This window comes from Peromyscus californicus, unplaced genomic scaffold (genome assembly GCF_007827085.1).
Source record: "Peromyscus californicus insignis strain IS unplaced genomic scaffold, ASM782708v3 Scaffold_3__1_contigs__length_106647218, whole genome shotgun sequence".
Lineage (NCBI taxonomy): Eukaryota > Metazoa > Chordata > Mammalia > Rodentia > Cricetidae > Peromyscus > Peromyscus californicus.
Window position 1 is genome coordinate 53,964,220 of NW_026294551.1, and position 24,460 is coordinate 53,988,679.

General features: G+C 44.8%; 1 protein-coding gene across 4 annotated transcripts in view; it reads left to right on the plus strand.

Annotated features, from left to right (window-relative positions):
* The first annotated feature begins 3,480 nt into the window (after positions 1–3,480).
* The window catches only part of Ndel1 (nudE neurodevelopment protein 1 like 1), a 45,793-nt gene continuing 24,813 nt past the window's right edge, over positions 3,481–24,460 (plus strand). The window contains exon 1 of one of the 4 annotated variants that reach the window (XM_052756769.1): positions 3,481–3,499. The gene's annotated coding sequence lies outside the window, so the exon portion shown is untranslated. Of the gene's footprint in view, positions 3,500–15,502; positions 15,678–15,793; positions 16,255–24,460 lie in introns of those variants that run through there. The other 3 variants (XM_052756770.1, XM_052756767.1, XM_052756768.1) reach the window with 3 other exon arrangements.

The window sequence follows — 24,460 nt, forward strand, 5'->3', positions numbered from 1 at the left end:
CTCATCCTGTGGGTCACGACCCACTTGAGGGTCAAACGACCCTTTCTCAGGGGTCACCTAAGGCCATCAGAAAAGACAGTTATTTACATTATGATTCATCACAGTAGCAAAATTACAGTCATGAAGTAATAATGAAAATAATTTTATAGCTGGGGGTCACTGTAACGCGAGGAACTGTACTAAAGGGTTCAGGGATTAGGAAGGTTGAGAACCACTGGTCTAAATGCTCTGTAAACACACTACCTCCAATACAGCTTCCTAATTTTCCCATTCCACATGCTTTCTGAAGCAGCTAGAAGCCCTGCCTCAGGAACCTTCCTGGCGTCCAGAGGCATTGCTCCGTCTAGCTTTCAGCTCTGACTGTTGCCGGCTTCCACTCCTTCACATACTTTCAGGCTTGCAAGATCATGTGTGAACATCTCTTTGGTTTTGGGGGGTGTTTTGTTTTGTTTTTGAGACAGGCTTTCTATGTAGCCCTGGCTGTCCTGGAACTCCCTATGTAGACCAGGCTAGCCTTGAACTCATAGAGGTTCTTCTTCTGTCTCTTGAGTGCGGGGATTAAAGTTGTTCGCTACTAGGTCCAGCAAAACCCAGAGTCTTGCTCATGCTAGGCACGCAGTATACCAATAAGCTCAAGCCAGCCATATTTACTCATCTGTTTATGAGACAGGGTCTTTATCTTAAGGCTTGGTTGGAACTCACTCTGTCGTGCAGGCTGACGTGAGTTTACAGCAGTCCTCTTGCCTCAGTCTCTCGAGTGCTGAGATTGTGGACACGAGTTCTGAGCCAGGCAGTGTTTATTTTGTTGCTAAGGACTGAGCTTAGGGTTTCATGTGTGCATACATTCTACCACTGAGCTGGAGTCCTAGCCTCTATTTATTCACTTTTTGTAATTTAAGCCATAAACGTAATGATGTAAATAGCAGTTATACTCGTTACTACAAGTAGAGTGTAGTGAAGGGCCTTGTTAGGTGATTATTGACCGTTTATATTTCCTTCACGATCACCTGGTTACTTATATCCACTAAGTTAAGGTAATTGTTAAATTGTGTAGCCAGCTCTGTAAAGAGACTACGGTTGATCTATTTTCTGTCTGCCTTTTCTTTCTTTCCTTCCTGATTTCTTTTCTCTTACTTCCCTTCCCTTCCCTCTCCCCTTTCTCCCCTTGGGATTGCACCTAGAACCTTCCAGATGCTAGGCAAGGTCTCCAGCACTCTGCTAGATTCCTTTTTTGTATGTTCAGACTCAGGGACCAGACTTCAAAAATATCAACTCCTAGTGACACGTCTGAAGTGTTTGGTGACACGTCTAAGTTGTTAGATTGTGAAAGTAATATGGGTTCATTGCCAAAAACAGAAAATAGAAACACCAACTAGAAAGTATAGTTGACCCAGAGCTTCTCACCACATGTGTGTATCCTTTTAGTCTTTTCTCTGTGTAGGTCTGTATTTATAAACATAGAAGTGGAGCCATTCACCTGCTAAATCACATCATCACCCACAGTCTGAGACATCATTTCCAGTGATTGTACAGTTTCCTATTTATCTTTTTTTGTTTGTTTGTTTGTTTTTTGTTTTTCGAGACAGGGTTCCCCTGTGTAGCTTTGCGCCTTTCCTGGAACTCACTCGGTAGACCAGGCTGGCCTCGAACTCACAGAGATCCTCCTGCCTCTGCCTCCCGAGTGCTGGGATTAAAGGCATGTGCCACCACCGCCTGGCCCTATTTATGTAAATATGGGTTACTCTAGCTGATTCCATATTGGTGATATTCGCCTTTTTTTTTTTTTCTCAAGACAGGGTTTCTCTGTGTAACTTTGCGCCTTTCCTGGAACTCACTCTGTAGTCCAGGCTGGCCTCGAACTCACAGAGATCCGCTTGCCTCTGCCTCCTGAGTGCTGGGATTAAAAGCATGCGCCACCACCACCTAGCTGATATCACCTTCTTTTTAAAAAGATTTATTTATTTATTTTTATTTTTTGAGATAGGGTTTCTCTATATAACAGTTCTGGTTGTCCTAGAACTCACTTTGTAGGTCAGGCTGACCTTGAATTTACAGAGATCTACCTGCCTCTACCTCCTGAGTGCTGGGATTAAAGACATACTTGCCACCATGACCAGCTTAAAGTTTATTTTCTTATTAAATATGTATATGTGTGGGTCTGAGCATGAGTGTGCCAGTGTCCCCAGAGGCCAGAAGAAGGTGCTGGATTCCCTGGAGTTGGGGTTACAGGCAGTTGTGAGCTGCTTGACTTGGGTGCTGAGAGCCGAGTTCGGGTCCTCTGCAAGAGCGGTGTGTTCTCCTAACTGCTGAGCTTCCCCCCGAACTGCAGTCTAGGCTAAGATTTTCATTAACAGGCGTCTTTTCTCATGACCTCACCTAATCATGTTTCCGTGAAGTAGCTGCTTAATCTGTTTTTTGGGAGGTAAAGTTCAATCCTTTTTTTTTTTTTTGGTTAAATTACTACTAATTCCAGGAGCTGGAAAGATGGCTCAACCGTTAAGAGCACTTGTTGCTCTGGCAGAGGACCTGAGTTTGATTCCCAGCACCTACATGGTGATTCACAAACACCGGTAATTCCAGTTTCAGGGGATCTGATGCCATTTTCTGACCTCCTTGGGCACCAAGCACATATGCTGTGCATGAACTTACAATGCAGGCAGAATCCTCACACATAAAATAAAGTGAATAAATCCAAAAAAGTATTTTAAAACAATTATTATGTATTCCAAACTAATGAATGTAGATGAGTGGAGATTTTCTAGCCCTTTCCATGTTCTTTCCTGTGCCAGAGGGAAGCCCAGAGAAGGGCCAGTCTGGGAACCCCTTTGCTACCTCCACAGCTTCCCTTAGCCTGGAAGCGATAAAGGGCAAAAGCATCTGGGAATGAGTGGGGTATAGAGAGGAAAAAGAGTGAAGTAGGAAGTAAAAAAGTAGGAAGCTAAAGAAATCGTAGCTTCAAGCTGGGTGGTGGTGGCACTGGCCTTTAATCCCAGCACTTGGGAGGTAGAAGCAGGAGGATCTCTGTGAGTTGGAGGCCAGCCTGGTGTACAGAGTGAGTTCCAGGCCAGCCAAGGATACATAAGCCTTCAAAAAACCAAACCAAGCCCAAACAAACCAAAACCAACCAACCAAACAACCAACCAACCAAATAACAAACAAAAAGAAAATGAAAGTTGCCATGGCTTCAGAGAGAGGCAGTCTGAAGGAAGGGACTGGGTTGAGTTTGGTCTGAGGTTGATGGGCTGACTCTGTCCCTGAGTCTGCTAACTTTATGTCCTTGGGCAGGTTGCTCAATGTCATAGTGTTGTCACTTGTCCTCTTGGATTTCTGAAGTTCTCTGAAAATCAGCGTTGTCATAGTAACTGTAATCCTGGAGAAGGTGCCTTAACCTCCCCGACACTGAGTCTCCTCATCTGTCAAAGTGGAACACTCATCGGTACTTCACAGGGCTGGTGGGAACTGATGTCCGCGAAGCGCCTACCACAGGGTCCGATCCATAGTAAGTATCCAATATGCGATAGCTATTTTTATTACATGCTGAGTGTTATGTAAGATGAGGATAATTATGTCATCCCACACTGTTTATAGAAAGAACTCTGTCTTCTCAACAGTAGTTTCAGAGTTCAATCTGCAGCTGGGAAAGATGCCAAGGGCCATAGTACAAAGTCACGGCTGGCCACTGACTCCCCTTTTAGCTTAGTCCTCCCTAGGATCTGGCTGCCATCCAGATGTGGGTCAAGTAAACAGGCTACTGTTGAACACAGATAAGTCAGATCCCCAGATGTAGGTCGGTGTGTGGGGGGGGAACGAAAGGAAACCCACTCCTGGAATAGAGAACAAAGCTCTGGGTACCTGGGAGCGTAACAAAAGTAAGCCAGGGCTTATCTGATGAGGGTGCCTGGGATGCTCATCAGAAAAGCTGATGTACCTTCAAGTTGTGATTAATAAGTACAGAGACACGAAGCAGAAGCTGTGGGAATGGCTGAGGTTTTGCTGGTGTGCGTTCTTGGACATGCTAATTTTTTTCTGTAAAACCAGGAAGCCGGATTCTATTTATATTCCCTGAAGGATGGTCTCTGTACTACTGGTGGCATGTGAAGGGATTTTATATGGTACACAGATGAACATTTGAAATCTTGATAGTTACGTGTTTCTTTTCTCCAATCAAAGGGCTCTGATTGCTGCCAGTTCCTTGGCTTCGTTGATGTGGTGGTTTAGGATGAGGCAAGGGTGGGTTTAAGTTCTTTTTCAGACAGGTGTGTCAATTTAAGGACAGTATGCAGGAATAGCAAAGACTGTGCAGGTGGTAAAATGGGAATGTCCAATGTGGGAGGCAGAATAATAACTCCTTAAAGATGTCATCACCCCGGCCGGGCGGTGGTGGCGCACGCCTTTAATCCCAGCACTCGGGAGGCAGAGCCAGGCGGATCTCTGTGAGTTCGAGGCCAGCCTGGGCTACCAAGTGAGTCCCAGGAAAGGCGCAAAGCTGCACAGAGAAACCCTGTCTCGAAAAACCAAAAAAAAAAAAAAAAAAAAAAAAAGATGTCATCGCCCTAGTCCCCAGACCTGTATGTTATTGTGAACATCAAAAGAGACTTAGCATATATTATGAAGGATCTTGAGATGGGAAGATTGTACTAGATGAGATGTGTGGACCCAGTGTAGTCTAAAGGTCCTTAGAGGAGGGATGTAGGGGGTCCATACGGGCAATGATGGATGCAGCACATGGGGTGACGTGCCCTAAGCCTATCCTGTGGCTTCTAGAAGCCAGGAGAGCCAAGGAACTGATTGTTCCTTGGAGCCAATACCTTGATTTTATAGCTCTGTGTGCCTCATTTGGAATCTGTGACTTCCAGAAGTACAAGAGAATTAGTATTTGTTGTTTGAAGCCACCCAGTTTGAGGTCATCTGTTACCATAGTCACAGGAAATGAATACACTGGGTATTAGAGGAACTTAAAGTGATACATTCTGCAAGTTCAGCATTTCCCTAGGGCAGAGGAAGGGACATTGGTCACCTAATCCATCCATCTATGAGGAGACTGGCCCAGTCATCATGTCTGGCAGTCTGGACAAATGTAGGGAGAGCCCTCCTCATTCCTACAAGGAGAATGCTTGGGTCGGTGACATAATGGGCCCTGACTCATGGACACTGTCAACAACTGCCATTTAGTTCAACCTGCTCAATTCATAGATGGAGAAACTGAGGCCTAGGAATGGGAGGTAACCCGAGCAAAGTCACTAGCAATGGAGCTGGTTAGGCCTGGATGAAGAAAAATGGCTCAGTTCCTAAGGCAGGGGTAAGGAGTGGCACCCTGCAGAGACATGCCTGGGTTCCCAAACTAGGGTGTGGAGCTGGTGAGGGGTGGGGCCTACACCTTTGGCTGAGGGCGGATCATTCCACTCTTTGGTCATCTCCGTGTGGGCCTTGGAGTCTCATGTCCCTCCCTCTTCTGTCTTTTAATCAGGGTTTCAATAGCCATTCTGTTAACACGTGACCTTTAGAGGAGGGTTGAAACAATGACGTGCTGAGGACAAGGGCTCCTCTGCTCATCCCGGGAGTTTCCCTGTGCTTGGCCTGCCCCCTCTGCAGGGACGCTCATGTCCCTTTTATAGAAGGGACATTCTTCTGCGGTGAACATGAAACCTGGGATGTTTCATTTCTGTAGCTAAGCACAGGGAATCAAAATTGGCTTCTGTGGTCTGAACACTCCTGAATAATCCAGATTCCTAGTTTTGAGCAGAAAATATTTTCCATATAATGCTTTTAATCCTAGTACTTAGGAGGTAGAGGCAAACAAATCTCTTTGAGTTCCAGGCTAGCCTGGTCTACATAGCGAGACCTTACTAAAAAAAAAAAAAAAAAAAAAAAAAAAGAAGAACTGAAAGATTGCAGGGTAGAAATTTTACGTCTTTAGACCAAACACATGTAATTACATACATATAAGGTAATGAGCTGCACATGCATCAGGTTGCACTAAATTAGGGAGCCATGGCAGAAGTGGGTGAATTCTTATGAGTCAAGCAACAGGACTGGGAAACTTCCCAAGGAAACTTCAGGACCATGAAGGCCCAGGCCACTCGGCCACTCCCCGCCCCCCACCCCCGCAGTCACCAGCTCAAAGGCTGCAGTTTGGTTTGCTTGTTTTGCTTTATTTTTGACTTGCGGCCCAGGCTGGCCTCAGTCTTCAGGCCTTAACCCATGGCTGCTTCGGTTACAAGTGTGAGCCAGCATACCTGGCTCAAAGGCTGTGTTAAAATCAAGGTCTAAGCCCACCAGTTTGAGAACTGCAAAGAATGTTGAGGAAATGAGCATGCTTTAAGTTTAGATGTGGTATTGCTGCATGAGAATGAAAAAATGACCCACTTCCTATATTTTTGATCAAAATGCAGAAAGAAAGAAGAGGAAAGAGACAGAGAGAGAAAGATAGATAGATAGATAGATAGATAGATAGATAGAGAGAGAGAGCGAGCGAGGGAGTGAGCTGTACTCATGTTCTGAAGATAACCACTCTTGATGTTTGATTGACATCCATCGATGCCTACATTTCTAGACCTTTTTTCTAATGGACAATGTATGTTTTTCTATGTTAAAATGGAATCCTATACTGCTTTATTCATTTAGCTGAACATGGGGGACATTTTCATTGTTAATATTCTTCTGTAACAATACTGTGTTATTAACATTATTCAGCTTGCCTCTCACAGGATTCTATGTCACCAACCTTGCAGTCTAGCTTGTTTCTTTCCTTTCACTAAATATGTTGTGTGTGTGAGTGTTTTGTCTGCATGTACGTCCATGTACCACATACATGCAGTACTCATGGAGCTCAGAAGGGAGTGGTGGGCTCCCCAGAACTGGAGTTACAGATGTTTGTGAGCCAGCATGTGCGTGTGAGGGAACTGAACCTGGGTTCTCTTTTTCTTCTTTTTTGGTTTTTCAAGACAGGGTTTCTCTGTGTAGCTTTGCGCCTTTCCTGGAACTCACTTGGTAGCCCAGGCTGGCCTCGAACTCACAGAGATCCGCCTGCCTCTGCCTCCCGAGTGCTGGAATTACAAAGGCGTGCGCCACCACCGCCCGGCAATGCTGCTTTTCTTAAATGCAAAATATCAAAAAGCTAATTGTTCTCCGAAGTAAATATCACTGCCTGACATCCGAATGTGACTGCAGCACTTTCTAGTTCCCTTCTTCCCTTTCATTGTTAGAAAACCTGCAGGGGCTCGGCTGGAGAGATGGCTCAGAGGTTAAGAGCACTGGCTGCTCTTCCAGAGGACCTGAGTTCAATTCCCAGCACTCACATGGTGGCTTACAACTGTCTGTAACCCTAGTTCCAGGGGATCCAGCACCCTCCCTCCCAGAGACATATAAGCAGGCAAATCAACAATGCACATAACACACACACACACACACACACACACACACACACACACACACACACACACACACACACACACACACACGAAGCTGGGCATAATACATGCTCGGAATCCCAGCACCTAGAAAACTGAGACAGGAGGGTTGAAAGTGCAAGGTCAGCCTGGATTACTAGTGATGATTTGTTTCAAAAAATCCAAACCAATAAAAATAAACCCCAGAAAACCTCCAGGAGGAAAGGGACTTGCTTCTTTTGTTAGTTGCTTCCCCTGGGGCTAAGAACAGTGCTAGGCACTCAATAAATATTTGTTGAATGGCTGAATACGTAATCTTTGGGTGCCAGTAACTGACTCATCGGCTTACCCAGTAGTGGGAACTAGGCTGAGACCGTGTGATACAATCAGCGCAGGCTGGTTAGAAACATTCCATTTCTTTTCTCCCCTGTCATTGCACAGTCTGGGTTGAGATCAGGCAAAGCAGGTGCCCGGCTTGTCTGTGTAAGGTATGTGAACAGGCACCTTTTTTTTTCTCCAGGGACAGTCACAGTGTTTATGTAAATGTGATGTCAACAGTTCTTGGCGTTGCCAGGTGTTAACCAAATCAGCCATGAACAGTGTTGGCGATTCTTTCTTGGGCAGGCAGTTGCCACTCCAGGGTCTAGGCTGTGGTTGGAACCAGGGCTGAAGACTGAAGCTTGGGAGACTGGAGGCTCTGCAGCCGGGAAAGCCACACAGTCCCAGATTGGGAAGAAGTTCAAAGCCAGGTAGGCGCCTGGGGAAGAAATTAGGGCAGACTCCAGGAGTGATGGGTGGATGGTAGTACATCGGGTTCCACTAGGAGAAGATAAATGTCTGGGCAGAGATTCTCCAGAGGCCCTAGTTTATCTTCTCCGATAAGAAAGAGGGCTGGCTCTTCCCTCCCAGGGACCAGCCATCAGGGCCGGTCTGTGAGAGGAAGCTGTTGCAGCCCCAACCTAAATGTTCCTCCATATTCTAGCCTTCAAGAGACCCCTTTCAGCAAGGGACACTTGCAGACTTCCAGAGGGCATTCTCTGTCAGACACAGTGGAAAGGGAAACAGGAAGGAGCTTTGGAACCTAGAACAACATATACTGAGTACAGTGACATATGCCTGTAGCCTCAGCCACTTGGGAAGCTGAGGCAGGAGGATCACTTGAGCTCAAGTTTTTTTTTTTTTTTTTCCAAGACAGGGTTTCTTTGTGTAGTTTTGGTGCCTGACCTGGATCTCGCTTTGTAGACCAAGCTGGCCTCGAAGTCACAGAGACTTGTCTGGCTCTGCCTCCCGAGTGTTGGGATTAAAGGCGTGCACCACAGCCACCCAGCTGAGCTCAGGTTTTTTAAACATTTTTTTCTCTTTAGATTGATTCATTTGATTTTGTATATACTGGTGTTTTGCTGCATGTATATTTGTGTACCGCATGTGCCTGGTGTCCTCAGAAGTCAGAAGAGAGCATCAGACCTTCTGTAACTGGAGTTGCGGATGATTGTGAACTATGATATGGGTGCTGAGAATGGAACCCAGGTCCTCTGCAAGAGCAACAAGTGTTGGTTCTTAAACATGGAGCCAACTCTCCATTCTGGCACTCAGGAGTTTGAGGCCACCTTGGGCATCCCAGTAAGACTCTGTCTCTTAAAAACAACAACAAAATCGAACAAACACACCACATAGTAAATTCATCACCTCCAGCTGCTGCCTTCCTGCTGGCTTATGGACAGCTGGAGTTCACAGGCAGAAGTTCTGATGGAAGAGCTGAGGTTGGAGAGTGTGAGCTTCTTTGAGTAGTGTGTAGATATTGTCAGTTCGAGAAGGTCCTGAGGCTGCAATAAAGACAAGTAATGGGACTCTCCTTCAGGAAATACTCCATGCACACTGTCTGTGGCTTTCCTTCTCTTCTTCCTTCTCTCTTTTTTTACATTTTGGGGCGGGGGCGCCTCACTATGTTGTCCAAGCTATCCTCCAACAGTCCTGTTACCTCAGCTTCCCAAGTAGCTGAGACCAGGCATGTGCCACCATACCAGGCTTAGAAGTGGGCATATTGGTATTAAATTCAACCAATTGTCATTCACAATCTTGGAAGAGGAAATACATTGTCTGGTCAAAGGCTCTGTAGGTAGTAACTCATCCCGCCGTGTTTATTGAGTGTCTAATCCATGCCAGGAACTATGGTGAAAAAGTATGATATACTTCTTTTTTTCTTTTTTCTTTTCTTTCTTTCTTTTTTTTTTCTGGAGCTGAGGACTGAACCCAGGGCTTTGCACTTGCTAGGCAAGCGCTCTACCACTGAGCTAAATCCCCAACCCCATGATATATTTCTTTAGCTAAGACATCTGGATATATTTTTAACTTATTTAGTTTTATGTATCTTTTTGTATCCTTTTGCTGAAAAGGTTTTGACAACTTAATGGAAGTAAAAAAAAATCCCATGGGTATTATGTCCTGTTTTCACTCAGAAAGCAGGTTTTTCCGAGCCAGAGTTTTATTGTGTATCCCAGGCTGGCCTTGAACTCACAGCAATCTTCTTGCTGTAGTCTCTTAGGTATGCAGGCATAATCACCATGCTTGGCTAGGGAGCTCTTTCTGAACCTCTCTGTCCACTGGCTTAATGACTGTCTTCTCTGTTAGAATATAAACTCTATGGGAGGGGTGAGGAGGGGAGTATATTTTAAAGTTGAGGTAGGATCTCCAAGGCCTAGAAGAGTGTCTTGGACCAGCAATCACTAAACTCATGGTATATGGTTGTCAGGTTTTCTTCTCTATATAAAACCATTTCTTGTCTGAGAGCCTATGTTTGTTGGATTCTCTTTTTCCTGAGACAGAGTCTCATGTAGTCTAGGCTGTCTTTGATCTAAGTAGCTGTGTAGCTGAAATGGCCTTGTACTTCTAATCTTCCTGTTTTTACTTCTTTTTTTTAAAAGTAATTATTTTTATTTTATGTGCATTGGTGTTTTGCCTGCGTGTATGTCTGTGTGAAGGTCTCCTGGAACTGGAGTTACAGACAGTTGTGAGCTGTGATTGGGGATTGAACCTGGGTCCTCTGAAAGAGCAGTCAGTGCTCTTAACCTCTAAGCCATCTCTCCAGCCCTGTTTCTACTTCTTGAGTGCTAGGATTACAGGCATACACCACCATACCTTGTTTGTGCAGTGCTGGTGATGGAGCCCAGGCTTCACTCATGCCAGGCAAGCACCCAACCGAGATACATCTGCAACTCCAACAATTTATTTTTTAACAGTAAAAAAACTAATATTACTATTGTCTTCTTCTCCTTCTTTTTTTGTTTGTTTTTTGAGACAGGGTCTCTATGTAGTCCTGGCTGTCCTGGAACTTGCTATGTAGACCAGGCTGACTTCGAAATTAGAGACCTACCTGCCTTTGCCCCAAGTGCTGGGATTGAAGCCATGAGGTACTTCAGTTCTATATTACTGTTGTCTTAAATGGTAAAAGTATAGATGCTAAAGATTAGGTTTAAAATATGAATGAAGGAAAAGACCTAAGTTATGACCTGAATCCTAGTTCCTCTACAACCTGGCATCAGCTCATGAAGCCTTTTATACAGTTGAAAATCTCTGTGTTAGTTTTCAGGATTTGGAACATTTTCCAGAAAGTTCTGTTAGTCTTGCATTAGAGTTATAACTACCTAACCATCAATTCATTCTTTTATTTTCCCCTAAGTATGTTAAATAAGTGTTTGCCAAGTGCCTGGTGCTATGGGGATATTACAATAACTAACATGTCCTTACCTTGCTAGAATTTAGGGGGTATTTTTTGGGTGGTGGTGGCAGGGGGTGGATATCTCTATGACTAAAAAGCAATATTTAAAATTTTTTTTAGTATTTATTATTATTATTATTATTAATTAATTAATTAATTAATTTTTGAGACAGGGTCTCACTGGGTAGCCTTGACTGGCCTGGAACTCACTATATAGACCAGGCTGGTTTCTACCTCCTAAACGTTGGGATTGAAGGTGTGCAATACCATGCCTGGCAATATTTATTTAAAATAATTTTTATGTGTGTGTGTGTGTGTGTGTGTGTGTGTGTGTGTGCACATGCACGTGCTTGTAGAGGTCTGAAGAGGGTGTTGGATCCTATTGAGCTGGTGTTACAGGTAGTTGTGAGCCACCTGATACAGATGCTGAGAACAGAACTCAGGTCCTCTGGAAGGGCATGTGTGTACTTCACCGGTGAGGCACCCCTTAGCCCACATTGGTTATGTATTTATTTGTGTGTGTTGTCATGGCACATATGTTGAGGTCAGAAGACAATCTGAGCAGTTAGTTCTTTCCTTCTACCATGTGGTACCCAGGGATCAAAGTCAGGTGGTCATACACCATAGGCTAGCAACTTTACCAGCTCAGACATCTTGCTGGGCCCCAAAGGCAGTGCTTGTAAGTTTTCTTTTAACTATGTGGCACTCTATTTGTGTTTTGGATATCAGGGAAGGCTTCCTGGAGGAGGAAGCTTGTGAATGAGCCTAAAGAAAGTAGAGAGAAAGGCGGCAGACCTAGCTTCGGAGGTAGTCACAGTGCACAAGGTGGTGGGAGTTGATAAGATGGTACTTGAGAGGAAGGGAACTGTCCTCCAGGGGTGTGTCTTAGTTACTATTCTAGTGCTGTGAAGAGACACCATGACCAAGGAAACTTATAGAAGGAAGTATTTAACTAGGGGTTTGCTTATAATTTTTAGTGGGTTAGTCCATGATTATTGTGGTGGGAATTATGGCGGTAGGCAAACATGGCCCTGGACAAGTAACAGAGTTTGAATCCTGGTCTGCAGGAGGCAGAGAGGAAGAATAAGACTGGGCTCACCTGGGCCTTTGAAACCTCAAAGCACTCCGCCAGCAACACACCTCCTCATACAAGCCCACAACTCCTAACTCTTCCTAAACTACGTCCACCATCTGGGGAGCAAACATTCAAATATATGAGCCTAGGGGCCATTCTCATTCAAACCGCCACAGGAGGACACAGTGGTCAGTCTGCTTAGACTCAGGTGAACTGCAGGATGCAGACTGCTGGGGTGGGTTGGAGCTGCTCTGTGGGCTCTGATCACCAGACTGTAGTTCACCTTCACGGCAAAAGTAACAAGGAGACAAGCCAAGCTTTGAAGCAGGGATGCTCTGGATGCAGTGGAATTTTAGTGATACTGTTCTGTTAGCTATGGAGAGACTGCTAGGGTGAAACAAGACGTCAGTCAAGGGAAGGGAGTTTGAGGTGGGAAGTACAGGTAAGTAGGAGGCTTTGGACTTGGGGGAATGCAGGGAGAAAGAAGTGGGAGAGGAAGGGACTTGAGTTTATAAAGAGAAAGTCGCTGGAGCATGGTGATCACATGAGTGAATTGTAAGCCATTGAGTGGGACCATTAAGGTAGGTTTGATGAAGGCTTTGTGCTTCAGTGACTAGAAGAACATGGCACAGTTGACAAACATGTAAATCATTCTAGAAATTTCAGTTGAAACAAAAGGAAGATCTGCTGGGGTTTAGGCATGAGAGACATCAGGTGGATATATGAGGCAGATCATTAGCAACCAGCCGGCTACTGAGTATTCCTCATTCGACCTCATCTGTACCCTTAAGGATTACCAAAAAAACATACTGATTAAAGGGATATAGAAAAATTAGTTCTCGTTCTCTCTCTCTCTCTCTCTCTCTCTGTGTGTGTGTGTGTGTGTGTGTGTGTGTGTGTGTGTGTGTGTGTGTGTGCGCATGCGCGCGCTTGCTTTGTTTTTTAAGTCAGGTGTTCTTATGTAATGGTTTAGGCTGGCCTAGAACTTTCCCGGATTACAAGCATGCACCAGCAAACCCAGTGAGCCTTTGATTTTGAGGTGTCTTATTTATGTTTTCCAAGACAAGGTTTCTCTATATAACAGTCATGGCTGTCCTGGAACTCACTCTGTAGACCAGGCTGGTCTTGAACTAAGAGATCTGTCTGCCTCTGCCTCCCGAGTGCTAGGATTAAAAGTGTGCACCATCACTGCCTGGCGAGGTGTCTTATTTACTTGATTTATTAGTTAAATATGTTCCATCTCCTCAAAGTTTTTGTAGCAGTTTTTTATGCACTGTATTATTGTGCTGGCTAATCTTATGTCAACTTGGCACACTAGATTTAGAGTTATCTGAAAGGAGGGAACCTCAATTGAGGAAATGCCTCCATAAGATCCGGCTGTAAGGCATTTTCTTAATTAGTGATCATTGCGGGAGGATCCTGGATTCTATAAGCAAGCAGGCTGAGAAAGTCAGGGGGAACAAGCCAGTAAGCAGCACCCTTCCATGGCCTCTGCTTCAGCTCCTGCCTCCAGGTTCCTGTCCTGTTTGAGTTCCTGTCTAGACATCCTTCAGTGATGAACAATGGAATAAATAAACCCTTTCTTCCCCAATTTGCTTTTTGGTCATGGTGTTTCATCACAGCAATGGTAATCCTGACTACGACAATTAACTTTTTTGAATATGTGATTGGCCAAAGCCCAGCATTCTCTCTAACTGGAGTATGGGCTTGGTCCCAGATCTCCCCTCTGGTAGCTGACCACCCTCTACCTGTTTGAGGGGTGGAACTTGATCTCTGTTTCTTGTATTTTGGAGTTCGTAGCAGGGAAGATGTTGTGGTATTTATGCATGTTCTCAGAGGTTGTGACATTAAGCTTTCTGGCTCAGTACAAGAAATACCCATGCAAGGGTACGACAGTCCTCTTTTTTCTACCCTTACAAAGCTGGTTGTATAACTTGTGCTTCCTATTGAGAATGATTGGCATAATGGAAGAAGGTGGGGTAGTTTGCTGACTCTGGCCCTATCCCAGCCCCTGGGCTAATGAGGAAGATCAGAGCAAAGCCTTTGACTTTTGAGAACTCTGCCAAGCTAAGCCCATTCATTAAGATGGGGATGACACAAAAATATTGACAAACACCAGTCCTAGGGCCAGAGCAAATGGGAGGGGCAGCAGCCTGGGAGATGATGTCAATGTTTTCTGAAGGGCCTGGCTTGCTATTAGGTGACTCAGTGTGTTTCTTAGCACCTCAGCCAGGAGGCAGGATAAAAGCTGAAGCCTTTATCTTTTCCTCTTCCGGGTGGAACGTTCATGTCTTGGCACCGGGTCTATAGGAAAGCCTTCATTAATCACTTCCCTGCTTGAGATCTGATTAGACGGAGCACAGCTTCGAGCAGGAAAGCAGAGCTCCAGTCTGAGTTTCAAAGCTGTTTTAGGCGGGCCTGGAGAGCAGACCTATGAGTCTTAGGTTACAATATAGAAAATAGAGCTAATGATTCCAACCTCATAGGTTGTTGAGGGTTAAAGGGTAGTATATGCAAAGCACTTAGCACCGTGGTCTAGCCCAGTAAGTGGTGTTATGTTTCCCTTGTCAGCATAGCAGTGGATAATAGCATGGTTTCTGATTTTTCATTCTTGCTGTAGTTGAGCGACCTTGGGGCAACTTCATCTTGCTGTTTCTTTCTTGGACGATGAGAGTAACATGGAGGGACTGGTACAACTGCCAGAACAAACCGCACAGTGAATTCATAATCATTTTTTAAAAATCCTATAGACTTCACAGTCTAGTTCAAGGTGCTTCAGACCCCCCCTAATTCTCCTCTGCTCCTCATCGATTTGGGCTCTCCTTAAAAATCCATCTTGTACCTTTTTTGTTTATACTCAAAAGTGTAACTGGGCTTTTTGGGCTCCCCTTGCGGTACGTCTTAGGCTATGTTGTGTCTCCAACCTGAGAGCTGAAATTAGAATTACACTGAGCATGAGACAGCAGAAGTCCCTAAAATTGTCCCCCAAATACCTTTTGCCATTTAAGTTTCCACTCTCCGGACAGTTGCACGTCTTTCCTGGCTTGTTCTGGAGCCAGTACTCCTTTATGCCTGCTTCCCTTCTTACTCCAGGGGACTACCCTCGAGTAGGGTAGCACAGCTTCCAAAAAAACCGCAGAGGGCTAACACCCACCCCTTGCAGGGGCCGGGGGGCGCCTGCGCAGGACTGTGTCGCCGGTCTGACGTCAGCGCGCCGGGCCTGGGTCGGCACCGTGTGACGCCGGCCCTCCCACAGCTCCTCCCCGCACCCTCGTGTTTCTGCGCATGCTCCCGACTCCGCCCCCGTGCGTCACAGAATGGCCTCCGATACCCTGGGAGCCCCTGACGTGTCGGGGAGGAGCCCGGTGCGGGGGTACGCGGAGTGGAGCTCAGGGCTGCGGAAGGGAGCAGAGCGGAACGGCTGGGCGGGCCTGGCCAGGCCAGCGGAGCGGAGACGTCGGCCGAGCGGCGGCGAACATGCGCTTTTGACACGTTGGCGGTGAGCCCCGTGCGAGGCAGCCCCTGGGGTCGAGGCGGGCGGGCGGCGCCGAGGCCTGCCCCTGGGGAGCCCGCCCGACCGTCGGCTGCGTCTCAGGCCCCGCCGGGCCGGGGTGGGCTTGGGTTCCGGGGCGGCCGGACCGGAGACCACTGACCCAACCGCTCTAACTGTCCCCTCCTCACTGCCGGAGGTGTGGCCCACCCGGGGCACCTGCAAGAGAGCGAGTCCTGGGCTTCCCGAGGAGGGACGGAGGCCGGGACGTGGCACCGGGGGCCGAGGCGCTGACGGCTCGAGGAGTGGCCCTGCTGGGGTGGCAGCGGCGCGCCCAGCTTCTCGCTCCACCCACCCCGGATTCCCTTGAGCCGCCAGGGTGGTTAGGAGCCGGGCTGGATTTTGGTTTCCCAGCGCCCCTGATGTGGGAGGCGAGAGCGGGAGCAGCCCGCGTTGGCAGCGACTGGCAGTCTCGTGACTGCCCGCCCCGAACTGCTAATCACCCGCTTTGGAGTTGGGGAAAAGTATCACCAACCGGCTCCGGTTGCTTGGGCTCGCCTCTTATTTTTCTCTGAGAAACGACGAGGTAACTAACCCCTTAAGTTTAAGGCGAGTGAGGGCTCTTTTCATTATTACTGTCCATTCCTGTAGGGTTTGTAAACATTGGTTGTTGGCACTTGTGACGGATTCTGTAAGTCACTCTTGGCTGGATGGGGAAACTGAGTCCAGATACAGGGGCAATTAAGTGATTTTTTTTTTTTTACTTGGGTTTCATCAACTAGTGAGAAGCTTATCTTGGATCAGAGTTTACCTTTCTAGGCTCAGGGGTCCGGTTTCTGTTTTCCTTTTCCTTCTTCAGCCAGAAAGAGGCCAGAACATTGGGCTTGTCAAAGATAATACCAGAAGTTAGGAGATGACTTATTTATTTTCGAGTAAATTGATTAAAAAAAAAACAACCATTCGATTATTAGAAAACTGTTACCTGAAGCTTGCTTCTGAGTGGCTGGTTATTAGTCTGACAAGTTACGTTGCTTTCACCGCACTTGAGATAGATGGGGCAGTGTCTGCCCAATGAGAGAGTTGATAGGGTAAAACTCAGCAAGAAGCCCAGAAACCGAAGGACACTGAGTTGGGGGTGTCTCTTCAGAATTGTTGCTAAAATCTTTATTTAGACTAGGAATGCATAAGAACAAAGAAAACTTTCAGCCCCAGTTAGAGATGGACCTAATCTCAGTAGAAGTTGCTAAATCTGCAGTGGCTCTGTTTTGAATTAGATAAGTTGAAGTTGAATACAGAGCATTTGAAACAAAAATAAACCTGAATATGCTTTCATGAGACCAACAAAACTTATTTTCATTTGTATTTTAAACCAGGCTAAAACAAATCTGATGACTGAGGAGTAAAGTTAAAATTATTTCTAGGCACTTCGTAAGGGAGAAAAGTTTGGATGGGACCTACTCCATTCTGCACATGTTAATAATCTCACATGTAAAATAGTTTTTCTTAGTGCTGTACAGAGTGTCTTGGCCAGTAAGGTATGCTGGGTAGGCTGTTTAAAATCCAGGTGAGTTAATTGTCAGTCGCTAGACATCTGAAAGTCATGCAGAGTTGTGATAATGTCTGATGTCAAAGTTGTAATTTTGAGGCTCAAACTCCATGTGAGACATAGTATTAAGGAAAGATTGAGTGGAGCAGAGAATACTTGTCTGTCTGCATTGCAGCTTCAGAAGATTGTAGATGGGCCGTTGGAGCAGTTTTTTAAAGCAGGAAAAATTTGACATTGGCTAACTTTGTGTGGCCTTAACTTTCTCCACTTACATGATCTCAAATGACAGTGAGCACATCCTCCAGTGTAACTGGAGGCACACTCCACACAGTCTCTGCAGTCTGAAACAGTTTTGGGATATCTGCAGTGGTAGCACATTTTGTTATCTGTCTGTCTGTTTGTCTGTCAGTCTGTCTATTATTTTTGTTTTTTGACACAGGGTTTTTTTGTTTTGTTTTGTTTTTTAGGTTTTTCGAGACAGGGTTTCACTGTGTAGCTTTGGAGCCTGTCCTGGACTAGCTCTGTACACCAGGCTGGCCTTGAACTCACAGAGATCCGCCTGGCTCTGCCTCCCGAGTGCAGGGATTAAAGGCGTGCATCACAACCGCCCAGCGACACAGGGTTTTTCTGTGCAGTTTTGGAGCCTGTCCTGGAACTCGCTCTGTAGCCCAGGCTGGCCTCGAACTCACAAAGATCTACCTGCCTCTGCTTCCCAAATGCTGGGAATAAAGGCGTGCACCACCACTGCCTGACCTCCATTTTGCTATTTCTAAAGAACCCGATTTTTGGAAGGATAGAGTTGATGAATAGGTGTAGTGGGTTAAAGCTAGGTACTGCCAGGCAGGAAGCGACAAACACAGAGTGACTGAAGGGTAGGAACCCCTGCTTGGTTTTTAATGTAGCTCATAAAGCGTATTCCAGGAGAGAAGTTTTAGGGATCTTTTTGTAATGAAATGCTTTTGAGGGATCATATGTATTTTAAATTTGGAAGTCTGTTCACTCTGTGGTCTAACTTTAGTCCATTCCTGCTCTACTAGTTTCTTATAATTGAATTAATATTTATGCCGTGTTCACTGTGCACCAGACTCTGTTCCAAGTGGTGTACAAATAGTAATCCAATCTTAAAAACATACCTCATTTTTCTGTTTTATAGGTGAGGAAGTGAGATACTGAGTAGTAGGATAATCTCACGGTCACCCAGATAGTGTGTAGTTTGGCTCTGCTCTTTTTTTTTTTTGGTTTTTCTTTTTTTTTTTTTGGTTTTTCGAGACAGGGTTTCTCTGTGTAGCTTTGCGTCTTCCCTGGAACTCGCTTTGGAGACCAGGCTGGCCTCGAACTCACAGAGATCCGCCTGCCTCTGCCTCCCAAGTGCTGGGATTAAAGGCGTGCGCCACCACCGCCTGGCATTTTTTTGGTTTTTCGAGACAGGGTTTCTCTGTGTAGCTTTGCGCCTTTCCTGGAACTCACTCTGTAGACCAGGCTGGCCTTGAACTCACAGAGATCCGCCTGTCTCTGCCTCCCGAGTGCTGGGATTAAAGGCGTGCACCACCACCGCCCGGCGGCTCTGCTCTTTTAAGCACTTTGTATGCTGATATTCTGGCCTATTTTTCTTTGTAAAATGTGTGTGTGTGTGTGTGTGTGTGTGTGTGTGTGTGTGTGTGTGTGTGAATGTGGGTAGCTGCAGAGGCCAGCAGAAGAGCTAGAGGTACAGGGCTGTGAGCTTCTTGATGTGTATGCTGGGTACCAAATTCTAGTCTTTTGCAAGAGCAGCAAGTGCTCTTAACCACTGAACCATCTCTTCAGCCCCCTCTGACTTGTTCTTTTAAAAATAGATATTTTTATTGTATTTAATTCTGTTTAGGTGTGTGTCTGCATGTGGGTATGTTCATGTGAATGCAGTGCCCACAGAGGTCTGATTCCCTGGAGCTGGAGCTGTAGATGGTTGTGAGCCACCTGATGTGGGTGCTGGGTCCTAACTCTGGTCCTCTGGAAGAACAACAAGTGCTCTTAACCACAGGGCCATCTCTATTCCCAGAATTTTTTTTAAACTTTTTTTTTTTTAAGTCTCATGTAGCCTAGGCTGAGCCTCCAGCTTGCCATGTAGCTAAGGATGACCTTAAACTTCTGATCCTCCTGCCTCCACGTACTGAAGGCTGGGATTACAGCTGTGCTGTACCCTACTGCTTTATGCAGTGCTGGGATTGAACCCAGGGCTTCCTATGTGCTATGCTAGGCAAGTACTTTACCAGCTGAGCTGCATCTTAACTTTCCTCTGACATCAAGAGATTAGATGGTCTTTTGAGACAGGGTTTCTCTGTGTAGTTTTGGAGCCTGTCCTGGATCTCACTCTGTAGACCAGGCTGGCCTCACGGAGATCCGCCTGCCTCTGCCTCCCGAGTGCTGGGATTAAAGAAAGGTATGCACCACCACCGCTTGGCTTTGATTAGATGTTCTTAATTTGGTTTGTTTTTGTTTTGTTCTGGATTAATTTTTTTTTTTTTTTGAAGCAGTGTCTTGCTGTGTAGCTCTGGCTGACATGAACCTTGTTGTGTAATTGAGGCTGGCCTCAAATTTGTGTTGACCTTCCTGTCTCTCTGGGTCCTCTTACCTCTTCAGTGCTGGAATTACAAGCTTACACTGCCACACCAGGTCTAATGATGATCATTAAATAAAAGAATTAAAAAAATTCTAGCTGTGAGATTAGCTTGTTGATTAGAAAAATCATGGTGAACATTCAGTTCACCTAAGATTTATCAAGACAATTGAGAAGCACATGTGGAGTAAAAGCATTAGAAATTTTGCTAGAATTATTTGATGCTGAAGTACTGGGACAAAGATGATAGAACAGCTAACACTATATTTTCAGGAAGCTGCATGCAAAGACTACTTAGAACCTGCGTCTTCAGGATTGAATCCCAGCACTTAGGAGGCAGAGTCAAGGAAGGTGGATCTCTGAGTTTGAGGACAGCCTGGTTTACTCAGGCCAGCCAGGGCTATCTAGTGAGACCCTGACTCAAAAAGCAAAACAAACACCTTGAAGACAAAACCACAAAACAAACCTGTGTCATCAGGGGACACCGAGAGGAAAAGTTGGTGGTTGTATTAAGACTACATCCTTTTTTTTTTTTTTTTTTTTTTTTTTTGGTTTTTCGAGACAGGGTTTCTCTGTGTAGCTTTGCGCCTTTTCCTGGAACTCACTTGGTAGCCCAGGCTGGCCTCGAACTCACAGAGATCCGCCTGGCTCTGCCTCCCGAGTGCTGGGATTAAAGGCGTGCGCCACCACCGCCCGGCAAGACTACATCCTTTTGGACTGGGGAGGTGCTTAGTTGGTAATTTGCTTGCAAGGACTGAGTTCAGTTCTCAGAACCCATGTAAAAAATCCAGGTGTGGTCATGGGAGCTTGTAATCTCAGCGCGCTCTGTGTGTGTGTGTGTGTGTGTGTGTGTGTGTGTGTGTGTGTGTGTGTGTGTGTGCGCGCGCGCGCGCGCTTATGTGCACATGCACAGAAACAGGTGGACCACTGGTGCTTGCTGGCTAGCCAGTATAGCCTAATAGGTAAATTTTAGTTCAATACCAAAACCAACAAACCACCGAACAAAACTCAAAAAGTAGATAGCATTTGTGAGGAATGACATCTGAGCTTGTACTCTGGCCTCTACATACATGCACACAAAGGCATGCAAATCTGCTTATAAACATGCCCCACCCTCACCCCCACATGAACATACACAGAAGGACACAAAAATAATATAAAGGGATATATATCTTTAGACAGTAATTCTGGATTGTACATTTTAAAGAGCTGCTGGAAAGATTTTGAAAGTTTTCACTAGCGAGAACTGACAATTGATGGAGGAGAATATGTTTAACTCTATTTGAGTAGCATGTAGTGTATTCATATATCAAACATTACATGGTAGTCTATTGATATATACAACTTTTTATGTTTTCTGTGTAACCTAAGGATCTAGGAAAATAGTTTGTCCCTACGTAAGACCAAACGCTGGGGGCTGGAGAGATGGCTCAGAGGCTAAGAGCACTGACTGCTCTTCCAGAGGTCCTGAGTTCAATTCCCAGCAACCACATGGTGGCTCACAACCATCTGTAATGAGATCTGGTGCCCTCTTCTGACCTGCAGTCATACATGCTGTATACATAATAAAAAAATCTTTAAAAAAAAAAAAAAAGACCAAACGCTGGAGACAAATGCATAGTTTAGAGCATACGCAGAAGTGTAAACAGTGTTCTTCCCCAGGGACCATTGCTGAGCTGAATGCTCTTCAAAGCAGTAGCCACCAGCAAGTCCCTTTATATTGTATATCAGAGTTAAAACAACAAAAACAACCTCCACACAGAAAAGTGAATGGACAAGTGAATAAAATTTGTAGATAAAACTGATTTGGACCTTATTTGTAGAAAGATTGATTCCACATTCAAACACCATACTTTAAAATAAATGTAGCTGTCTAGGAAGGCATTAGTAGCTACTAGAAATGCCCATGAGGACACTGGTCCTTGGTACATACAATCAACAATAATATCAAATGTTGCATAGTAACAAAAGTATAGAAAACTCAAAAGAAAATGTCCCTGCTGGTGAATAAAATGTCAGTACTCAAACGTAACACTGGTTCAAAGATATGTGTAATCTAAGAGCAGTCTAAAGTATGGCAGAAAAAATAGAGGCCTGAAATGGCTGCTGAATAGGCTAAAATATTCACCTGGGGAACAGCAAAACTAGGATATTATTATCAGTGTCTACCAAGATCAGACAGGGTATAAAATGGAGAACACAGACTTACTTATTAAATCCTGGAAGCAACATACAAAACTTAGAACACATTCAAGGGTGAAAATAGAAAGTTCGTTGATGGCTAGGGTTAATGGACTTATCCCAGTTGTTTAAAAATAATATGTAATCTATTGAGTTAAAATTTAGATTTGTGGGCTGGAGAGATGGTTTAGTGGTTAAGAGCACTGACTGCTCTTCCAGAGGACCTGGGTTTAGTTCCCAGCACCTACATGACAGCTTACAACCATCTGCAATTCCAGTTCCAAGGGATCTGATGTCCTCTTCTGGTCTCTGTGCCCCCCCCCCCCCCAATGGTACACAGACCAAAAAATCCATACACAGGAAATAAAAATAAATAAGGCTCTAACAAAGATGAAAGAGACTAGATTTGAAATCATGAGTTAAAGGCAATCTTAAATTGTCTCTCCTCCAGAGGTAGGTAGGTAGAGGGGTGTGTGTGTGTGTGTGTGTGTGTGTGTGTGAGAGAGAGAGAGAGAGAGAGAGAGAGAGAAAGAGAGAGAGAAGAGAGACCCCAAAGCATTCAGTTACAGCTTTGCTAATTGACAAAAGAGTAAGTACTTTTACTTTGCACATTTAAACAGCTTTGTAGTCATAGTACCTATTCTGTGTGGTTTTTTTTTTTTTTTTTTTTTAGAGCCTTATTTTTAGAGCCATCTCAATATTTGAGCTACTCTGGGCTATTGGCCTAGGCTTTATCATAGGACTTCATTGCAGTCTTGGGTTGGAACTGCTATGTTCTTCAGCCTGTGCCTTCCAGGTCATTTATTTCAAGTGATATGGAAGATCTTATAACTGAGGAACTAACTCGAGAGATTAGCCTTTAATTCTCTTCATTGGTTTCTTGTGGAAGACAGTGTCAGCAGCACACTGGGACTTTGCTCCTTTGCCGTCTCTGGTCTTTGTAACATTCTAAAAATCCATAATTTATTGGCTTTTATATTAGAAACTGGACATTTGAGCTCCCCATTGACACATGGTTGCCAGTATTGAAATAATTAATCTAATTTTTGGGTCAGGGTTGGATTTATTTGTTTGTTTATTATAATATGGATGAAACCCAGGGCTGTATACATGCTAGCTAAATGCTTATACCACTGACCTATATTCCCAGCTCTAGGGAATATTTGTTCTTATTTTCATTTTTTTTTTCTTTCCGAGACAGGGTTTCTCTGTGTAGTTTAGGTGCCTGTCCTGGATCTTGCTCTGTAGACCAGGCTGGTCTCAAACTCACAGAGATCCGCCTGGCTCTGCCTCCTGAGTGCTGGGATTAAAGGTGTGGACTACCACCGCCCAGCCTTATTTTCATTTTCATGTATATGGGTATTTTGCCTGCATGCACCACTAGCATGCCTGGTGCTCACAGAGACCAGAAGGAGGGCATCAAACCCCCTGGAACTGGACTCATAGATGGTTGTGAGCTGCCATGTTGGTGCTAGGAATTGAACCCTGGTCCTCTGGAAGAGCAGCAAATGCTCTTAACTGTGGAGGGCTCTCTCTGGCCCTTGTTATATAGATTCAAATTTATCACAGTTTTTGGGACACTTTGGGAAAAGATCTTATGTACTGCGTTAGAGGAGACAGGGATTGTTGCTTTAACTCTAGGTGCTACCACACATTTCCTGTAATTTTGTCTTCATCTGGATTGTTAGATTACCTAAGGAGACGTCAGTATTAACCCTGAGGAGTTTCTAACACCACAGGGTGATGCCTGTACTTTGAATCTTTTGAAATAATGAGTGCCTCCTTATCCATAGACTACCAGAAGTCAAACAGTGACCTATATTTGGGCAAATGAAGTGGGAATTTCTGGAACCTTGACAAAGGGACAGAATTAGAGAACCAATCTGTATTTATTAGTCAGTACACATACTTGAAATAGCCACCTAGTATAGTCCACACCTTTATTAGATGAAACAAACAACTGAAGCCCTAAGATAGTAGGCAGTTTGTATAAGTAATTTAATGGTCGAATTGGAACCCTAGAACCCAGCCTCAGCAGGACTCCCAGCCCTGTGTGGTTTGCACATTAAAGTACTCTCATGCTCTAAAGACATCTCTAAGAATAAAGTGATACAGACAGATCTGTGCTAGTATAGGTGTAATCAGATTAGAGGATAGTGTAGTTGGTCAATAAATACATAATAATTAGTGCTTAATAATATCTTATTAGTATTCGGTAAATGATCGGAGCATTAGGTGCCTACTCTTAGCAATCTGTTGTACTCAGTGCCGTGAAGGAGTACAAGGTGTGCCAAGAATCTAGCCTTTGAAATGACTTTCAGGTGATTGGCAGTTTAAGATAACTGGAAGATTTACTAATTAGATGTCAAGATTCTAATAGATGATATGATTAGCAAAGACTTGGTTTAGGAAAAATTGGCACTGTGCATCAAAAGAATTAAACTTAGCATATAAAGTTATTTTTAGTTTTAT